Genomic DNA, 16,485 nt, shown 5'->3' on the forward strand with positions numbered 1-16,485 from the left:
GTAACAGTTTAATGTTCAGAGTAGTAAAGTACAAAAATTATTTAAAATTTGTTTCTGTTGAAGAAATATCGCACATTAGCTCTGTATTAAAAATCTCCAGTAATAAATATAACAATTAAGATTAAAATCCAGTAATATAAATTAAATATAAATATAAATATAAAAATTATTTGGGAAATTTATTCCTGTTGGAGAAATATCGCACATTAGCTCTGTATTAAAAATCTCCAGTAATAAATATAACAATTAAGATTAAAATCCAGTAATATAAATTAAATATAAATATAAATATAAAAATTATTTGGGAAATTTATTCCTGTTGGAGAAATATGGCACATTAACTGTGTATTAAAAATCTCCAGTAATAAATATAAAAATTAAGATTGAAATCCAGTAATATAAATTAAATATAAATATAAAAATTATTTGGGAAATTTATTTCTGTTGGAGAGATATGGCACATTAACTGTGTATTAAAAATCTCCAGTAATAAATATAAAAATTAAGATTGAAATCCAGTAATATAAATTAAATATAAATATAAAAATTATTTGGGAAATTTATTTCTGTTGGAGAGATATGGCACATTAACTGTGTATTAAAAATCTCCAGTAATAAATATAAAAATTAAGATTGAAATCCAGTAATATAAATTAAATATAAATATAAATATAAAAATTATTTGAAATTTGCTTCTGCTGGAGAAATATTGCACATTGATTCTCTCTCTCTCTCTCTCTGTGTAAAAAACTCCTCATACTGCACTGACTAAAGTTTCAGGTTCTTATCTCCCCATATTTCTGCATAATTTGCTTGTTCTGGCGCCCGAAACGTGTTAATTTCACTCCTGATTGATTTTACGAGCTCGCCACACTCCGGCGAGCTGTACACGTTTAGATTCAATCGATCAAGCGTAAGCTTTCTCGTTTCGAATGTTACAAGCTCGAAAAATCGTTCCGAGTCGATCGTTAGATCCGACTCGAAACTCCGAAAATTTTGTTCCTTGCGATCGATTCGCATTTTTTTTTTTTTTACCAACTTTTACAAGAGTTCAGAGTGCATTCAATTTCGGACATGGCATATTTTTCGGACATGGTGAACACTCTTTTGCGCGTTGGGTGGACGATACCTGGATAGATATGTGCGGCTTCGTGCAAATTTTTTCTTTTTTTTTTCCACGAGCTCCCTGAATTTTCCGCCTGGTCTGGTTTTCGATCGCGCTGTTTTAATTAACGCTCGAAACGCCTAGCGTCCGTGATATCTATGAATATCGAGAACGATGGATCTAACGGTTTTAATCTATTAAGCGAATTAATCCGCGGGAGGAAAATTTGATAATTTGTTGATCGATCGACGAGAAGCGCAACACATGCAGGGTGTCTCGTTTAAAACGCCATTGTCTCCTAGACCAGTGGTTCCCAACTTGTGATAATTCATATTGTACTATTTTTATCATACGAATATAATACTTGCCCTGAGATTTCTGTGCGAGAATATATATGATAAATCGACAAATTCGTCATGTATTTAAAAAAAAAAAAAAAAAAAACGAAGACCTTAAAGTCTCGAAGAAACGTTTGGAATTCATCAAAATTTGTAACCACCGTAAGACGTGGTCCTCTTTGAAACATTTTCTTTTTTTTTTTCTTCTATAATTTAGATGATTGCGTGATACGTTTCAAACGAAACACCCTGCGTGCATATTTGACATTTTACAATCATTTCGTTTATTCCAATAAAACTCGACTTTGCATTTGTAATTCGTGTGTGTACGTAAATTGAAGGAAACTTCGCGACTATTTCAGATTCTGTCGACGTGAGAAAAATCCAGGCGAGTGTAGCAAACAATAAGCAGAGAGAACATTATGAGGTTAATTATGAGAAGGGAAAGATGTTGCAATGTCACTCGACGTAGCCAACTTTTACTTTTTTTTTCGAAGAAGATAGACGCGACGTGAAGTCTTGTTACTCGAGCCGTGTTGTTATTTACCTTTGCTCATTTCAATTTGTCGCCCATATTTTCAACTCGGCGAGATTTGATTGTGAAATTAATTCGCGAGTCAATCCCGTTAAATTATCCAGGTGTTTTAATTATTTAATTAAACGAAGAGATAAAATCATTTGATCGAGAGTCACATTATAATTTACGATTGAACGAACGCGTTGGCATTATGTAAATTCTGATGTGAAATAACGATATTTAATAATTTCACAGTGTGTTTATCACTGTGCGCAGTTCAACGCTGTAATAACTCGAAGACACTGCCAGTCGCGTTTTTCAATTGTTTGAGAACGTTATTGGGAGATCAATTGTAAAATTTCGGGAAATCGAGTGACATTGAAATTAAAGGATCAACAGGAAATATATTACGCAATATTGATTTATTGTAGGATCATTTACTTATTTTTATCTCGCTGCAAATACCTGAAACGATTTTAAGTTGACGAGACATTTGCTTTCGAAGTTAATCATATTATTGAGTGTCGAATTTTATCAACTTGTTGTTTGCTCTATTTCTAAGCTTAAAAGTTGTTCAACTTGCTTGAACGTAACAGTTTTATTTATTACAGTTATTTCCTTGTTCCGTTTGATCAAGGGACAATGTTATTTCGTTCGAGTTTCTCACGATTGGCTTTGTGATAAGTAATAAAAATCCCATTCAGATAAAACGAATATTAAAGTAAAAAACTGTCAAGCCATAGATTGAACTATGATATACACTTGTTGTGTAATTTGTGAGGGAGATCGTTTGTTAACAGTGATTACGTATTCAAATGATACGTTTCAGCTGTTCGTTTCAATTTTCTGCGACAAAGTACGCAGAGAGAAAGATCGAGCGTTAATTAATTTATTGCACGCGAAAAGTTATGTGAAATTCGCGTGATGTACTATCGCTTTTATCACCGACCGGGGGCTCACGCGGTTTTCCCGTGCATTTATATTTTGATCAGTTCCCCTCACCGAGGGAATCACGCGCTGCGGCCTTGTTTGCCCAGTAAAATAATTTTCTAGCAATTCCCGACGATCGTTCAAAGTGGTTTCCCGCCGTTTATAGGCGAAACTTTAAAAATCATATCAAAGAGAATTTGAACGTGAAATAAAAGTTTACGGCCGCGGCCGGTGGTGACGCTCGTTCGCGCTCGTCATCGTGTGCTTGAGTTTCACGAACGTTACGAGCCTCTCTGTTCGTAAATTTGAAAAAAAGTTGCCCGCACGGAGTACGCTCGGCCGCGTGTTGATTTTTCCTGTGCTATTGCCTCTCAGTCGTAATTTATAATTTAATCCGGTCGGTTTGTTCTGGAAGAGCTTGCGGTAAAAGAGAGAGAGAGAAAGAGATAGAGAGAGTGTGTTACGTCCCGCAATTGTCCGACCCTTTATTGGATTCCAGCCAAATATCCTCCCACATAGGTTTCTTTGTTGTCACTTCAATAATGCGTCTTGAAATTTCGAATTATTCGCAAACGTTGTAGATTGTTTTCGAATCGTACGAGATCTTTAGGAGTTTTATAGTCTCTACATATTTTATTTTCATGAAATTCTTCAATCTTTATAACTGCAAATTCCACTAACTCGCGCACCTTGCCTCTACTTTCTTGATCGCTACCCCCTCCACTGCATCGAATCTCCCCACTACATTGAAATTTCCTCGCCCCCACTCTCTCACTGATACAGTGGAGGGGATAGCGCTGGCGGTCAGTAAAGTAGGGACAAGGACCGCCAGTTAGCCAACTCTGTATCGAATGAATTTATCACGAGTACGAATTTCTCGTCGAGATGAGAATTAGCGTATGTATATTTTTGTACGTCGAGCGCAGGTAATCGAGATCCTTCCGCCGTTGCGTTCGCCGGCTCGTTTGCGTAATTTTCAATCGAAAAACGATTCGTTCTCTATCTCCGCCTGTCCACCTTGTTATCTTTCCATTGTGCGGCACGAAGGTCTCTCTCTTTTTTTTTTTTTTTTTTTTTTTTTTTTTAATTTGGGAAACGACTTTTATCGCGCGTGTAATTCGTCAGAAATCAAATTCGGTGTTTAAAATTAAAATTAGTCCTCGCGTCGGTATGCAATCTCGCGTGTATACACACGAAATATATCCGGATTTAAATATTGCCGGCGGAAGCGCGAGGCGAGCTTGTCCGCCGCGAATAATTTAAAACAAAGTGCACATTTGTTACCTTGATTGTTGGAATAAATTTGCTTTATGGTTAATATATGTATATATATTTATAGATGTTAGTATCGCAAATTTTCTTGTTACGTTCCATCATCAGCGTTCCACGATACGATTACACGAATCAATTATACTCGTCATTCAGAGTTAAGAGGTTAATACGAAGAGAAGATCGACGAATTAACGCACGAACGGTGTCGGTGGCGAGAAATTTGGGGACCATGAAAGTCTTCCGGGCCTCTGGTGGACGAACGAAGATGCATGGCTGACGCGCGAAACATTCTCTCGTCGTTTTCTTCCTGTCTCGATCGTCATTCGCCTTTTCTTTCTCTTTTCTCTTTTCTTTTTTTTTTTTACGCTCGCTTTTTACCTGCACGCTCAACTTTTGCGCCTCTGGGGCTCGCGCGAATTGCATAGCCATGCATATTCGAAACTTTTCCACGGCTTTCTCTGCCGGCACGCTAACTTCACAACCCTTCCTTTCGTTAATAAAGAATGGTCCATTTGGGGATGTGCTATCGATCCTAAAAATAGACCGCAATTCTCCCAACTTTCCCACGGCTTATATCGGGGATATCTTTATTGAAGCATACCTCTTCTGGTCGGGGAGGGCAAAGAGCGTGAAATTACAACTTTTTTTTTTCCCTTTTCGTTCCTTTCCTTTTATTTTTTTCTCTCTCCTTCTTTTCTACGATAATCCCCCGGCAAAGTGATCGGAACCAGCTCTGTTAATTTTCGAGGCGAACGTTTCACGAGATAGATCCGTTTCATTTATTTATTTATCTCGCGTAAATAAATTTATCACGTTGAAATCATCATCAGCATCAGGTATATTATTAATACCGGAGACAAGATAAATTTATTTGCATTCCGCTGCGATATGTACGAGATATATTTCGCTCGGCGATTTATTGATAACGTTATCGAGGACGTGTCTTCTTGAACATTCTCGCAGCGACGCGACAGTGATACGAATATTTAAAGAGATTCATTGGCAACTCCTCGAGGAGAGGGGCTGCTGATATTTTCCTACCTCGAATCGTGTTTTTTTTTTCAAAAATGGACAAATTGCTCGACGTTGAAATAATTTCTTCTATAACGTTTCCCGCTTCTCGTCGATCGTGTAAAACGGGTAATGTAGCAGAAAATGTGGACACAGGTCAGAATCGTGTTGCCTCTTTAAGAGGCAATCAGTCAGGAATGAATTAACGACTGCGTAAAAAGCAGCGAATTATTCAAATTGAAATTTTCTAACGACGTAACGTGTTTCACGTCTGATTAGGTATATACTGCGTATCTAAGCTACAGGGTGGGCCGAAAGTTTCTTCTCACCTATTTTTCTTTCTTTCTTTTTTTTCTTTTTTTTTTTTTTCAATGAAACATCAAAATACAAGAAAGAACTAATTTTATTAGTTTCGAATTAAATTTAAATTCAAGCATGATTTTTTCGTTACTTTAATTTGTAATGAAAAATTACGGATTTATTTTAATAACGATCAGAAGTGATTTTCCATCCTGTACAACAATGGAAAATTGTCGACAGTTTATAATACTGATGTAGTATTTCCTTCAAACATGATTTTTCCTCGTAAAGCTTCGAAAATATCAAAGCGCGTGTAAAAACTTGATGAAAGAAATTCTTTTCGTAACTAAATCGACCACAAAATTTCTTTTTTGCAGCGGGCCTTTAAAATTCGCGTGTAAAATTTCCTTTTCACCATTTGATCGAACATCTTGGACCATCTTGGGTTCGGACGCGAAAAATTTTAGAAATCCTAACCTCAATGTTCCAGATTCGATAAAATGGTAAAAAGAAATGCGGCGAGTTCTAAATTCACCCACGAGAAAAGTCTCTACACTTTCGGAGAATATTCGAATTTTTAAAATTTTCGCGAATTTTTGAAATTGCGTCTTCGTGACATTTGAAATCATTCTCGAAAATAGACGAACTCACGACTGTCGAAAATAGAAACGGGATCTCTTTTTATGCTCGAAATCGGCAATTTCTCATCGCCATTGGCACACAATTACGCTCCTTGCTGCTTACGTATTCAAATAGCGATCTCTTTCTCGAAATCGAGGGAATGGATGCTAGATGCAGGGCGTAATTGTGTTTCTAATTATCGGCAATCTTTCACTTCAGGTGAAAAACTCATTGACGACGGTGCACGATGCGGAGATCGATAATCACGAGGAATTTTAATTGCCGGCGAAGTCGCCTGGTGCTTCCATTGGAATTCTTGTCCGCTTGTTCACAGGTTTGTCATAGTTTTCATTGAGAACGGCCCCGAATTAATCACGACGGATTGTTTGAACAGACAATGGTAGTCATAGTAAACTCGAAGTGGACTGAATAGAGTCCAGAGGAGAGGACCGTGAAGGTTCCGAGCAATGCCACTGTGCTAATTAGTACGGCGTTCGTAGACGAATGTAATATTCCATCGTTAGGAAGGTGAGCAACTTCAAATATTCACTACACTTCGTCCTTTGAACGTGCAATCTATTGCTCTGTTGCTTTCACAATCGTAGAAATTTCTTCATAAATCATTCTCCTTCACGTGGATGAATTTGTGTTTGGGCATTATTTTTTGTGTAGGTTAATATGTTTGAAGAGGTTTGAAGAAGTAATTCCAAAAAACGTCATCTGTCATTAGTATTTAATTAATTGAACAACACAGAAAACGTTCATTATATTTGTCCTTTGAACGTGAAATCTATTGCTCCGTTGCTTTCATAGTCATAGAAATTTTTTCATAAATTATTCTCTTTCACACAGATGAATTCGTATTTAGGTATTATTTTTTGTATAGGTTAATATGTTTGAAGAGGTATCGAAAAGTAATTGCAAAAACGTCATCTGTCATTAGTATTTAATTAATTAACAACACATTAAATATTCACTATATTCGTATTTTAAATATAGAATTCATTGCTCCATTTTTTTTTGACAATCGTAGAAATTTCTTCATAAATCATTCTCTTTCATGCAAATGAATTCGTATTATTTAGGCATGATTTTTTGTATAGATTAATATGTTTGAAGTGGTTTGGAGAAGTAATTCCAAAAACGTCATCTGTCATTAGTATTTAATTAATTAAACAACACATTAAATATTCACTACATTCGTGTTTTAAATATGGAATTCATTACTCCATTTTTTTTTTTCTTTTGACAATCATAGAAATTTATTCATAAATCATTCTCTTTCATGCAAATGAATTCGTATTATTTAGGCATGATTTTTTGTATAGATTAATATGTTTGAAGTGGTTTGGAGAAGTAATTCCAAAAACGTCATCTGTCATTAGTATTTAATTAATTAAACAACACATTAAATATTCACTACATTCGTGTTTTAAATATGGAATTCATTACTCCATTTTTTTTTTTCTTTTGACAATCATAGAAATTTATTCATAAATCATTCTCTTTCATGCAAATGAATTCGTATTATTTAGGCATGATTTTTTGTATAGATTAATATGTTTGAAGTGGTTTGGAGAAGTAATTCCAAAAACGTCATCTGTCATTAGTATTTAATTAATTAAACAACACATTAAATATTCACTATATTCGTGTTTTAAATATGGAATTCACTGCTCCATTTTTTTTTCTTTTCTTTGACAATCGTAGAAATTTCTTGACAAATCATTTTCTTTCATGCAGACGAATTATTTATTTTCTATATAGGAATTATTTTCTACATTTTTATTAATACGTTTGAAAAAGTTGGAGAAGTAATTCCGAAAACGTCATCCGCCATCAACACTCGTTAAACAATACAGTCGTTGAATTGAAGTTTTGTCGATAATTCGTTTCCTGCAAATAACATCTTAATATTACACGAACAGTCTCACACAGTTGGAATGATATTAAGAAATATGTTCAGATTAAAGAAATACGTTTCCTAGTAGAATTCATTCAAGCGACATGAAATTATTCTTACTATACAAAGTAACGTCCTTTTTTATTTATTATTTATTATTTTATTTCTGATCCTTGCCTTTTGGCTTCGGATGGCTTCCGGTTCCTTGTACAGAGTTACAATATTGTCATGCAGTTACGATTGCCTCTTTTACTACTTAAAAAAAAAAAATTATTATACTAACATAACATGCATATATATCTATTTATCAAACATAACTCATTTTAAACGAATAAAATAACTAGAATCTGCTGACTACATTCTACCTTTTAACTAATCCTCCTTCTTCAAGGATCCGCTTGAAGATTTCTCTTTCTCGGTGCTTGCGAATGCAACGCAGAACGGATCGTTGTATTATTAAGTAGCGATAACTTTCCAATCAGACGGAACACGCGCGCCGTGTGGGATCCTTTCTTTATTTGTATGCTGCCGGCTCGAGCCCGTTACAAAGTTGGGCTGTCAGGCGTCGAAATTGAGCACTTTATTTCCCCAAGAACGAAGCGCGAAAGATTTTCGAAAGTGGATCCCGCACGATCAAAGGGAATCCCGGGGCGAAAGTGGTCATAGAAGTAAACCAATCTGGTCTTGGCTTCCACGGCTAGCCTCGGTCCTCGGTTCTTTTGCTGAAAGTTTCCCGGCAGATGGGGCGGAAGCCCGTCGAGATGCTCGAGGGGGATGAACGAGCGGACTTTCCTATCGATTGAACAATTGGGATACATTTATGCACGCGCTGTACGCGTTGCTTTTGTTTTGGTCCCCTGAATTGGTGATCGTTGCTTCTTCGCCAAATTTACTTGAAACACGACTAACAAAAAATAACTTCGACAGATCTTTTAAACTGGCAAGATTGAATTTAACGACTTGCGCTGGCAACTGATTGCGGACCGTAACGAGCGACCGAATCGTACACGATAATTCGTCGCTTTCTTTTTGAACTCGGTATGATGCCACTAGATAGAAATTATTGAGAAGTAACAAATTTATTATTTTGTTTTACTTAAGTGTACTTAAAGCTGAGAAAGTATTACAATTTTGGAACAAAAAATTCGCGACGTGGCACGTCGTTATAACCATTTGCGCTGGCAATTGATTGCGTACCGTAACGAGCGACCGAATCGTACACGATAATTCGTCGCTTTCTTTTTGAACTCGGTATGATGCCACTGGATAGAAATTATTGAGAAGTAACAAATTTATTATTTTGTTTTACTTAAGTATACTTAAAGCTGAGAAAGTATTACAATTTTGGAACAAAAAATTCGCGACGTGGCACGTCGTTATAACCACTTGCGCTGGCAATTGATTGCGGACCGTAATGAGCGACCGAATCGTACACGATAATTCGTCGCTTTCTTTTTGAACTCGGTATGATGCCACTGGATAGAAATTATTGAGAAGTAACAAATTTATTATTTTGTTTTACTTAAGTATACTTAAAGCTGAGAAAGTATTACAATTTTGGAACAAAAAATTCGCGACGTGGCGCGTCGTTATAACCACTTGCGCTGGCAATTGATTGCGGACCGTAACGAGCGACCGAATCGTACACGATAATTCGTCGCTTTCTTTTTGAACTCGGTATGATGCCACTGGATAGAAATTATTGAGAAGTAACAAATTTATTATTTTGTTTTACTTAAGTATACTTAAAGCTGAGAAAGTATTACAATTTTGGAACAAAAAATTCGCGACGTGGCATGTCGTTATAACCACTTGCGCTGGCAATTGATTGCGTACCGTAACGAGCGACCGAATCGTATACAATAATTCGTCGCTTTCTTTATGAACTCGTCGGTACGATGCCATTGGATAGAAATTATTGAAAAGTCATAAATTTATTGTTTGTTTTCCCTGTTTTTACCTAAATACACTTGAAATATTACAATTTTCGCACAAAAGATTCTCGACGCCCGTGGCGATTCGTTAAAACGCGTCGCGTACAATTCTCGGTGTCCCGGGTTGATTGTATTTTAATCGTTCGGAGGATAAATAGTCAATCGATTCGGAGAGCTAGATACCGGGAGCCAATTAAATGCAAATTGTCGCGGATACCGGTATATGTAGTCGAGATCGGCCGCGGTATGTATCGGGCCGGGAAGAAATTAAAACCGTGAAATGCCTCATTTGCCTCGCCCCGCGGGAGGTTTTAAACGTATCAATATTTATGAACAAATGGGACTCGGTTGTTACCAGGAGGGGGTTAAAGCGAATATTTGTACGGTCGGTGCTTCGATTTGCTGGATTTGCGCGAGAGACGAAAATAATGGTAATCCTTGCGCTTGCCGGGTGGCGCCGGTTTCCGTTAATTTCGGCTGTAACGTAACGGATCGATCCGGATCGAAATCGAAATCGAAATCACAGATGCTGAACCGAGGCTGGCTGGCTGCGCGCCTCCCCCCACCACTCCGCCTCCTCTCGCTATCGGAACCGTATCCCGGCTGCTTTTCGCAAATATTTGCGCGTGATCGTGCCTTCGGGCGCGAGGATTCGAATTAAACTATTAATTATTCCACCGAGCTGAAGTTAGCCGATTTCGAAAGTGAATCGGCACCTCGCTGAATCGTCGTCAACTCGACTGATTCATCTTGTTCAAATCACTCGGATTTATCGTTCCTTCGAATTTTGCGACACACAAGCTCCTGTTAATTCTCGAATGGTAAATAATTGAACAGTTCAATCGTAATTTTGTAAGGAGAGATCGCGCAGTAATGAACTTGGTCTGATTTTGAAACTTTGAACATCTTTTACTATTAAAAGCTGCATCGTTCGTTTTTATCTCCAACGGTAAGATGAAAAATTGTTTTCGCGACTGAGTCTACGAATTCGAAGATCGAATTTACAACGATGCCTCGGAACCTTGTCGAATTCATGAATTCGTTGAACTTTGAATATAACGACGAGAATGTTTTTCCCTCGAATTTTCATCATTTGAGATTGATATTCAAAGTTGGAGGGGAAAAAAATCACGCGTTGAGTTTTCCGCGATCTCGCCGCAAAGAAAAAAATCCTAATCTTCAAATCAATTCTTCCGTCGTAGATTCGGTCCGCGATGAAAATTTTTCAATGTTTTTACACGCTGTGACAGTTCATAGCACTTTCTCATCCGTCTACCGCATGACATAAAACCAGATTTTAGATCTGCAAAGTTTTGCAAAGTAGAGTTTTCGTATTTCAAAATGACCTCGTACGATCGTTTTCTTTTTTCTTTTTTTTTTTTTTTTTTCTTGCAAAATTACAAATTAAAGAACATTTAATTGTCCGAGTGAACTGTTAGTTCACCGTTGGTTAAACTTGGATATAATTTCAGAATTTTCCGCCTTCTCGTTTCTTCGTCCCCGCTCGGTTGATGCTCAAAATTCGATATTTCCCGTCCGTTCAAATTAAATCTCGATGAATTATATTTCATCCAAACTGCTTCGTTTACTTAGCTTCAGTTGCTTCTTGCGTAATGAACCTTGCGTATCTTGAACTTGCAGCAATTGCTTATAAACAGGTTCCATCGGTAAAAACGTTTCGCGGTTTAAATAACTTTCAGGTATAAAGCGATTAAAGATGTCAATAGGATCCGTGTTCATTATTATTGTTGGCAAATTTTGACACAGGTCAGAAGTTTGTTCGTGGCTGTCGTAGATGAATTTTACACCTCCTCTTTGATGGAAACACATGTAAATAACCTGTCGCAAAATTGACCTTGACCTTGAATTTCAAAATAAAATTTTTCTTTTGCATTTTATTCATCACGAAGATGAAACTTTTCCAAGGAGCCTAATAGTTCTCTTGAAGAAATGGCAAAAATGTTTTTTAATCATTCAGCACTGCGACGCGTGCGTCCTAACAGCGACTTTATGTTTCTGGACGCACGGATGTCTATTTTACGTAATTTTCGTAGGTTAGGTTTCACTAACAGTTGATTTATCGTAGTTGTAGCATCAGCGTGAGTTCAAATAATCAAATAATGTACTAACATTATGCGAAATATAAATATTGTATATCCACGCGTTTAGAATCATAAAGTCGCTGTTAGTACGCACGCGCTCGCAGTGAAAAATTTTAAATTGGTTTTTTTGTCTGCGAAATTCGCGAAAATGGAAAGAACTAGGCCAAAAAATCATTAGGAAACTGTAGAAATCGTTGCCTCAAAAATGACCGCCACTGTTAAATGCAAAGGTGTATGTATTAAGTATTAAACAACTGTCAAACTAGTTTCTTTCGTTCCTATTCATTATTTTTTTACGAAACGTGCCCACTGAATATTACCATATTTCTACATTATACTGTATCTATTAGTATATAAGATAGTTATTAAGTTGTAATTGGTGTGAGTTAAGTTTAAATTGGTGTGAGGCGTGTTGTAAGAGTGTAATGAGTGATGAATGAAATAAGATAGTATAAAAAGTATAGTATTAAAATTATAGTAAAGTATAGTAGAAGTATATATAGTAATTATAGTAAAGTATAGTAAAAGTATATATAGTAATTATAGTAAAATATAGTAAAACTATATATAGTAATTATAGTAAAGTATAGTAAAAGTATATATAGTAATTATAGTAAAGTATAGTAAAAGTATATATAGTAATTATAGTAAAGTATAGTAAAAGTATATATAGTAATTATAGTAAAGTATAGTAAAAGTATATATAGTAATTATAGTAAAGTATAGTAAAAGTATATATAGTAATTATAGTAAAGTATAGTAAAAGTATATATAGTAATTATAGTAAAGTATAGTAAAACTATATATAGTAATTATAGTAAAGTATAGTAAAAGTATATGTAGTAATTATAGTAAAGTATAGTAAAAGTATATATAGTAATTATAGTAAAGTATAGTAAAAGTATATACAGTAATTATAGTAAAGTATAGTACAAGTATAGTATAAAATGCCCAAAACCAAGCCGTTGGGGCAGAAACAAATAAACACACATACACGTATCACCATATTTCTATTCTCGTTTTCTCTTGACAACACGAAATCAACTGCACGAAGTTTAATTCACGTTATCTGTACACGTTGGCAACAGCACCGCAAAGGAATGCGTACAAGAAAGATTTTATGTCGTTCGTTCGGCAGAAAGTGATGTTTAAATTTCGCAACTTTCAGAGCGATTATGTTTCGACTCGTTTTCACGAAAAATATCTCTCGTCGGCGGCGATGAAAGCCGCCGATTGCAGCTTCATTGGAGACAGGAGATGAAAAGTAGCACGGGCGTTTGGGCGATTTTTCGCGAGCTGCGAAATAAACAAAGAGCAAGCGGTAAACGCGAGGAGGCGTAGGCGAAAGCTAGATTCTTATATTGCCTCCCATCGTGCCTCGCCCGCTCCACGAAATTCCGAAAGAAATTTACGGTGAAGCTGCCAGCCGTTTACGCCTCGATGAAATCTGTTCTTCGATGCACGCATCGAGCCTCTAAGAGAGGTGAGCTGGTCGTGTCCTTATCGATTAGGATCGCGTTCCTCGATTCGTTCCGCGAACAATGTTCGTGCTCGTCCTCGATTGAACAAGCATCGTCAAGAGAGAGAGAGAGAGAGAGAGAGAGAGAGAGAGAGAGAGAGAGAGAGAGAGAGAGGAACAACAGCGAGACACAGGCATCGTCGTCCCACTTGATTTTACAACTCGACAACTCATCGAGTTGCGAAACTTCTCTCTTCCGGAAGCTTCTTCTTCCTCTTCCTCGGGAGTTTACCGCTTCTTGTCCAAATGGAATTTCCTACGGTAAACTTATTCCATTCACGGTGGAGGGAGGATACAGGATGCGATACGAGGAACGGGGTGAACGTGAAACGCCGGCGGTGAGGGCGCGCGTCGAAAAGGGGTGAAAAAGGATCGTCGTTTGACATTTGAGAGAGAAGACGCGCACGTCGAGACGAAATTATAGCGCCCTCTATCGCCAATGCGAAAATTGGCCCCCGAGATCGAACGAACTCGCGCGTGTGTTCGTATGTTGTTTGTTACAAGTATCATTTTGCTTTATTTATCGCGGATGAAATCTGTTTGCCAATTTTGTGTATTTGAAAGAAAAGAAAAAGTGATTGTAGGTTGTAGTGGATTTTATAGACTTTATTTCTTTTCCCGCAAGATACGTTGCACGTTATTTAACCGCCAACGTGGTGGAACGAGCAGTTTCTGTTAAAAATTCGTAAAACAATTTGTATAAATTAAAACATGTATGTTTCAGGAGGTTCATGCATTTTCGCAAGTTAATTTTCGTTTTGTTTTATTTATCTTGGCAGATAAAGTCTGTTCGCCAATTTTGTGTATTTGAAAGAAAAGAAAAAAAAAAAAAAACTGTAGGTTGTAGTAGATTTTATAGATTTTATATGTACGTTGCATTTAGTCGATTAATATTTCCACTTTTCTGCAAGATACGTTGCACGTTTTTTAACCACCAACGTAGTGGAACGAGCAGTTTACAATTTCTGTTAAAAATTCGTAAAACAATTTGTATAAATTAAAACATGTATGATTTTAGAGGTTCATGCATTTTCGCAAGTTAATTTTCGTTTTGTTTTATTTATCTTGGCGGACAAAGTCTGTTTTGTGTATTTGAAAGAAAAAAAGAAAAATTACAGTAGAGTTTATAGATTCCACATGTAGGTTGCATTTAATCGATTAATATTTCCACTTTTTTGCAAGATACGTTGCACGTTTTTTAACCACCAACGTTGTGGAACGAGCAGTTTACAATTTCTGTTAAAAATTTGTAAAACAATTTGTACGAATTAAAACATGTATGTTTTTAGAGGTTCATGCATTTTCGCAAGTTCATTTTCGTTTCGTTTTATTTATCTTGGTGGACAAAGTCTGTTTTGTGTATTTGAAAGAAAAAAAGGAAAAGAGAAGATTACAGTAGAGATTCCATATGTAGGTTGCATTTACTCAATTAATATTTCCTCTTTTTTTGCAAGATACATTGCACGTTTTTTTAACGTGCTAGAACCACCAACATGGTCAGAACGATCAATTTACAATTTTTGTTAAAAATTTGTAAAACAATTTGTACGAATTAAAACATGTATGTTTTTAGAGACCCGTCATATATGAATAAAAGCTTGCGTACTCTGTTATATATAGAGTGGGCCAAAAGTTTCTTCCCACATATTTTTTTTTAACAAAACGCGCAAAACAAAAACCAATTTTACTTTAAATTCAAACGTGATTTTTTAATTATCGTTTAAAAATTATTTCTTTCAAATGTTGTCCGAACAATATTTATGTCAATTTCTTTCTTAATGATACTTGAATGCATCTGATATTTAAATGCATCCTAAGATTTTGGATATTTGCTCTGCAATATAGTAAGCAACACACAGGACGTGTAAAATCGATATTTTCTTCTCTCCTTAAATTGATTATTTTCTTCTCTCAAGCAACTCGCGAATACGCTCAGCGTCTCATCATTTTGTCCATCGAAACTTTGTACTTTAACTATCAGAGTTTAGAGGTATTACTTTCTTTTCGCGGCACGCCTCCCGCCTTTCAGTCATCGAACATTCGCGGAATACTCGACATCCATCTAAAGGTTGCCGCAACTAGGCGAACGCGCCATCGTGCATTTCATAATCCGGAGTCGGCAGGCGTAACGAACGTTGTTTACGCAAGGAATACCGCATTCAGAGAGTATCAGAGAGTCTTTGATCCTGCATAATGTCCCCGAGCAGTGTGCAACTCCGACGTCCGGGTTTTTCCGACGAAAGATTCGTTCCTGTACCAAAATACTTTGTAATTAACGTGCCAGTTTATCGTATGGCCTTTTCGTTGAACGCTCTGCGAGCAGAATTTCCATCCTACGACCAGGATTGGACAAATTCTAGAGACAAAGGGGACAAAGGTAAAAAAAGAGAGGAAAAATAACGGAAATAAATAACGGTGGAAATGATAACTTCAGTTTTGGGTTCGAATCGAATGTATCGTATTTTCAAATAATTTTTTCGTTTCAATTATTTGAATAGAATGACGGAATAACTTCAGCCAACGTAATGTGTATAATATCAGAAATATACTATCTGAGAAATTGTTTTGTTGAAGCAAAATGAAATGAAATGTGTTATTTCATTCGATGGTCAAACGATGAATCAGTTCAAAGGAATTTCATTAAATATTCCACGATAGAAATTATAATATATTATACTATATATTAATTATATTATAAATATTCGCGAGGAAAAAATTTTTCTCACTTACAAAAATAACGAATCATTTCCGCCAGCTTGTTATTTTTACCTCGCAGAGTTTAAAACTCTGTCTAATTTTCAAATAATTTTCCATTACTAATTCAGAATACTAACAATAGCAAAATTTGAATTGATCGAGCGAAGTAAAATAACAAAGTCCGCCAGTGGAAGATGAAGTGCATAATAACAGAATCAGAATCAGAAGTAATTTGA

The sequence above is a fragment of the Frieseomelitta varia genome, unplaced genomic scaffold (genome assembly GCF_011392965.1).
Source record: "Frieseomelitta varia isolate USP_RPSP 00005682 unplaced genomic scaffold, Fvar_1.2 scaffold_438, whole genome shotgun sequence".
Taxonomy (NCBI): domain Eukaryota; kingdom Metazoa; phylum Arthropoda; class Insecta; order Hymenoptera; family Apidae; genus Frieseomelitta; species Frieseomelitta varia.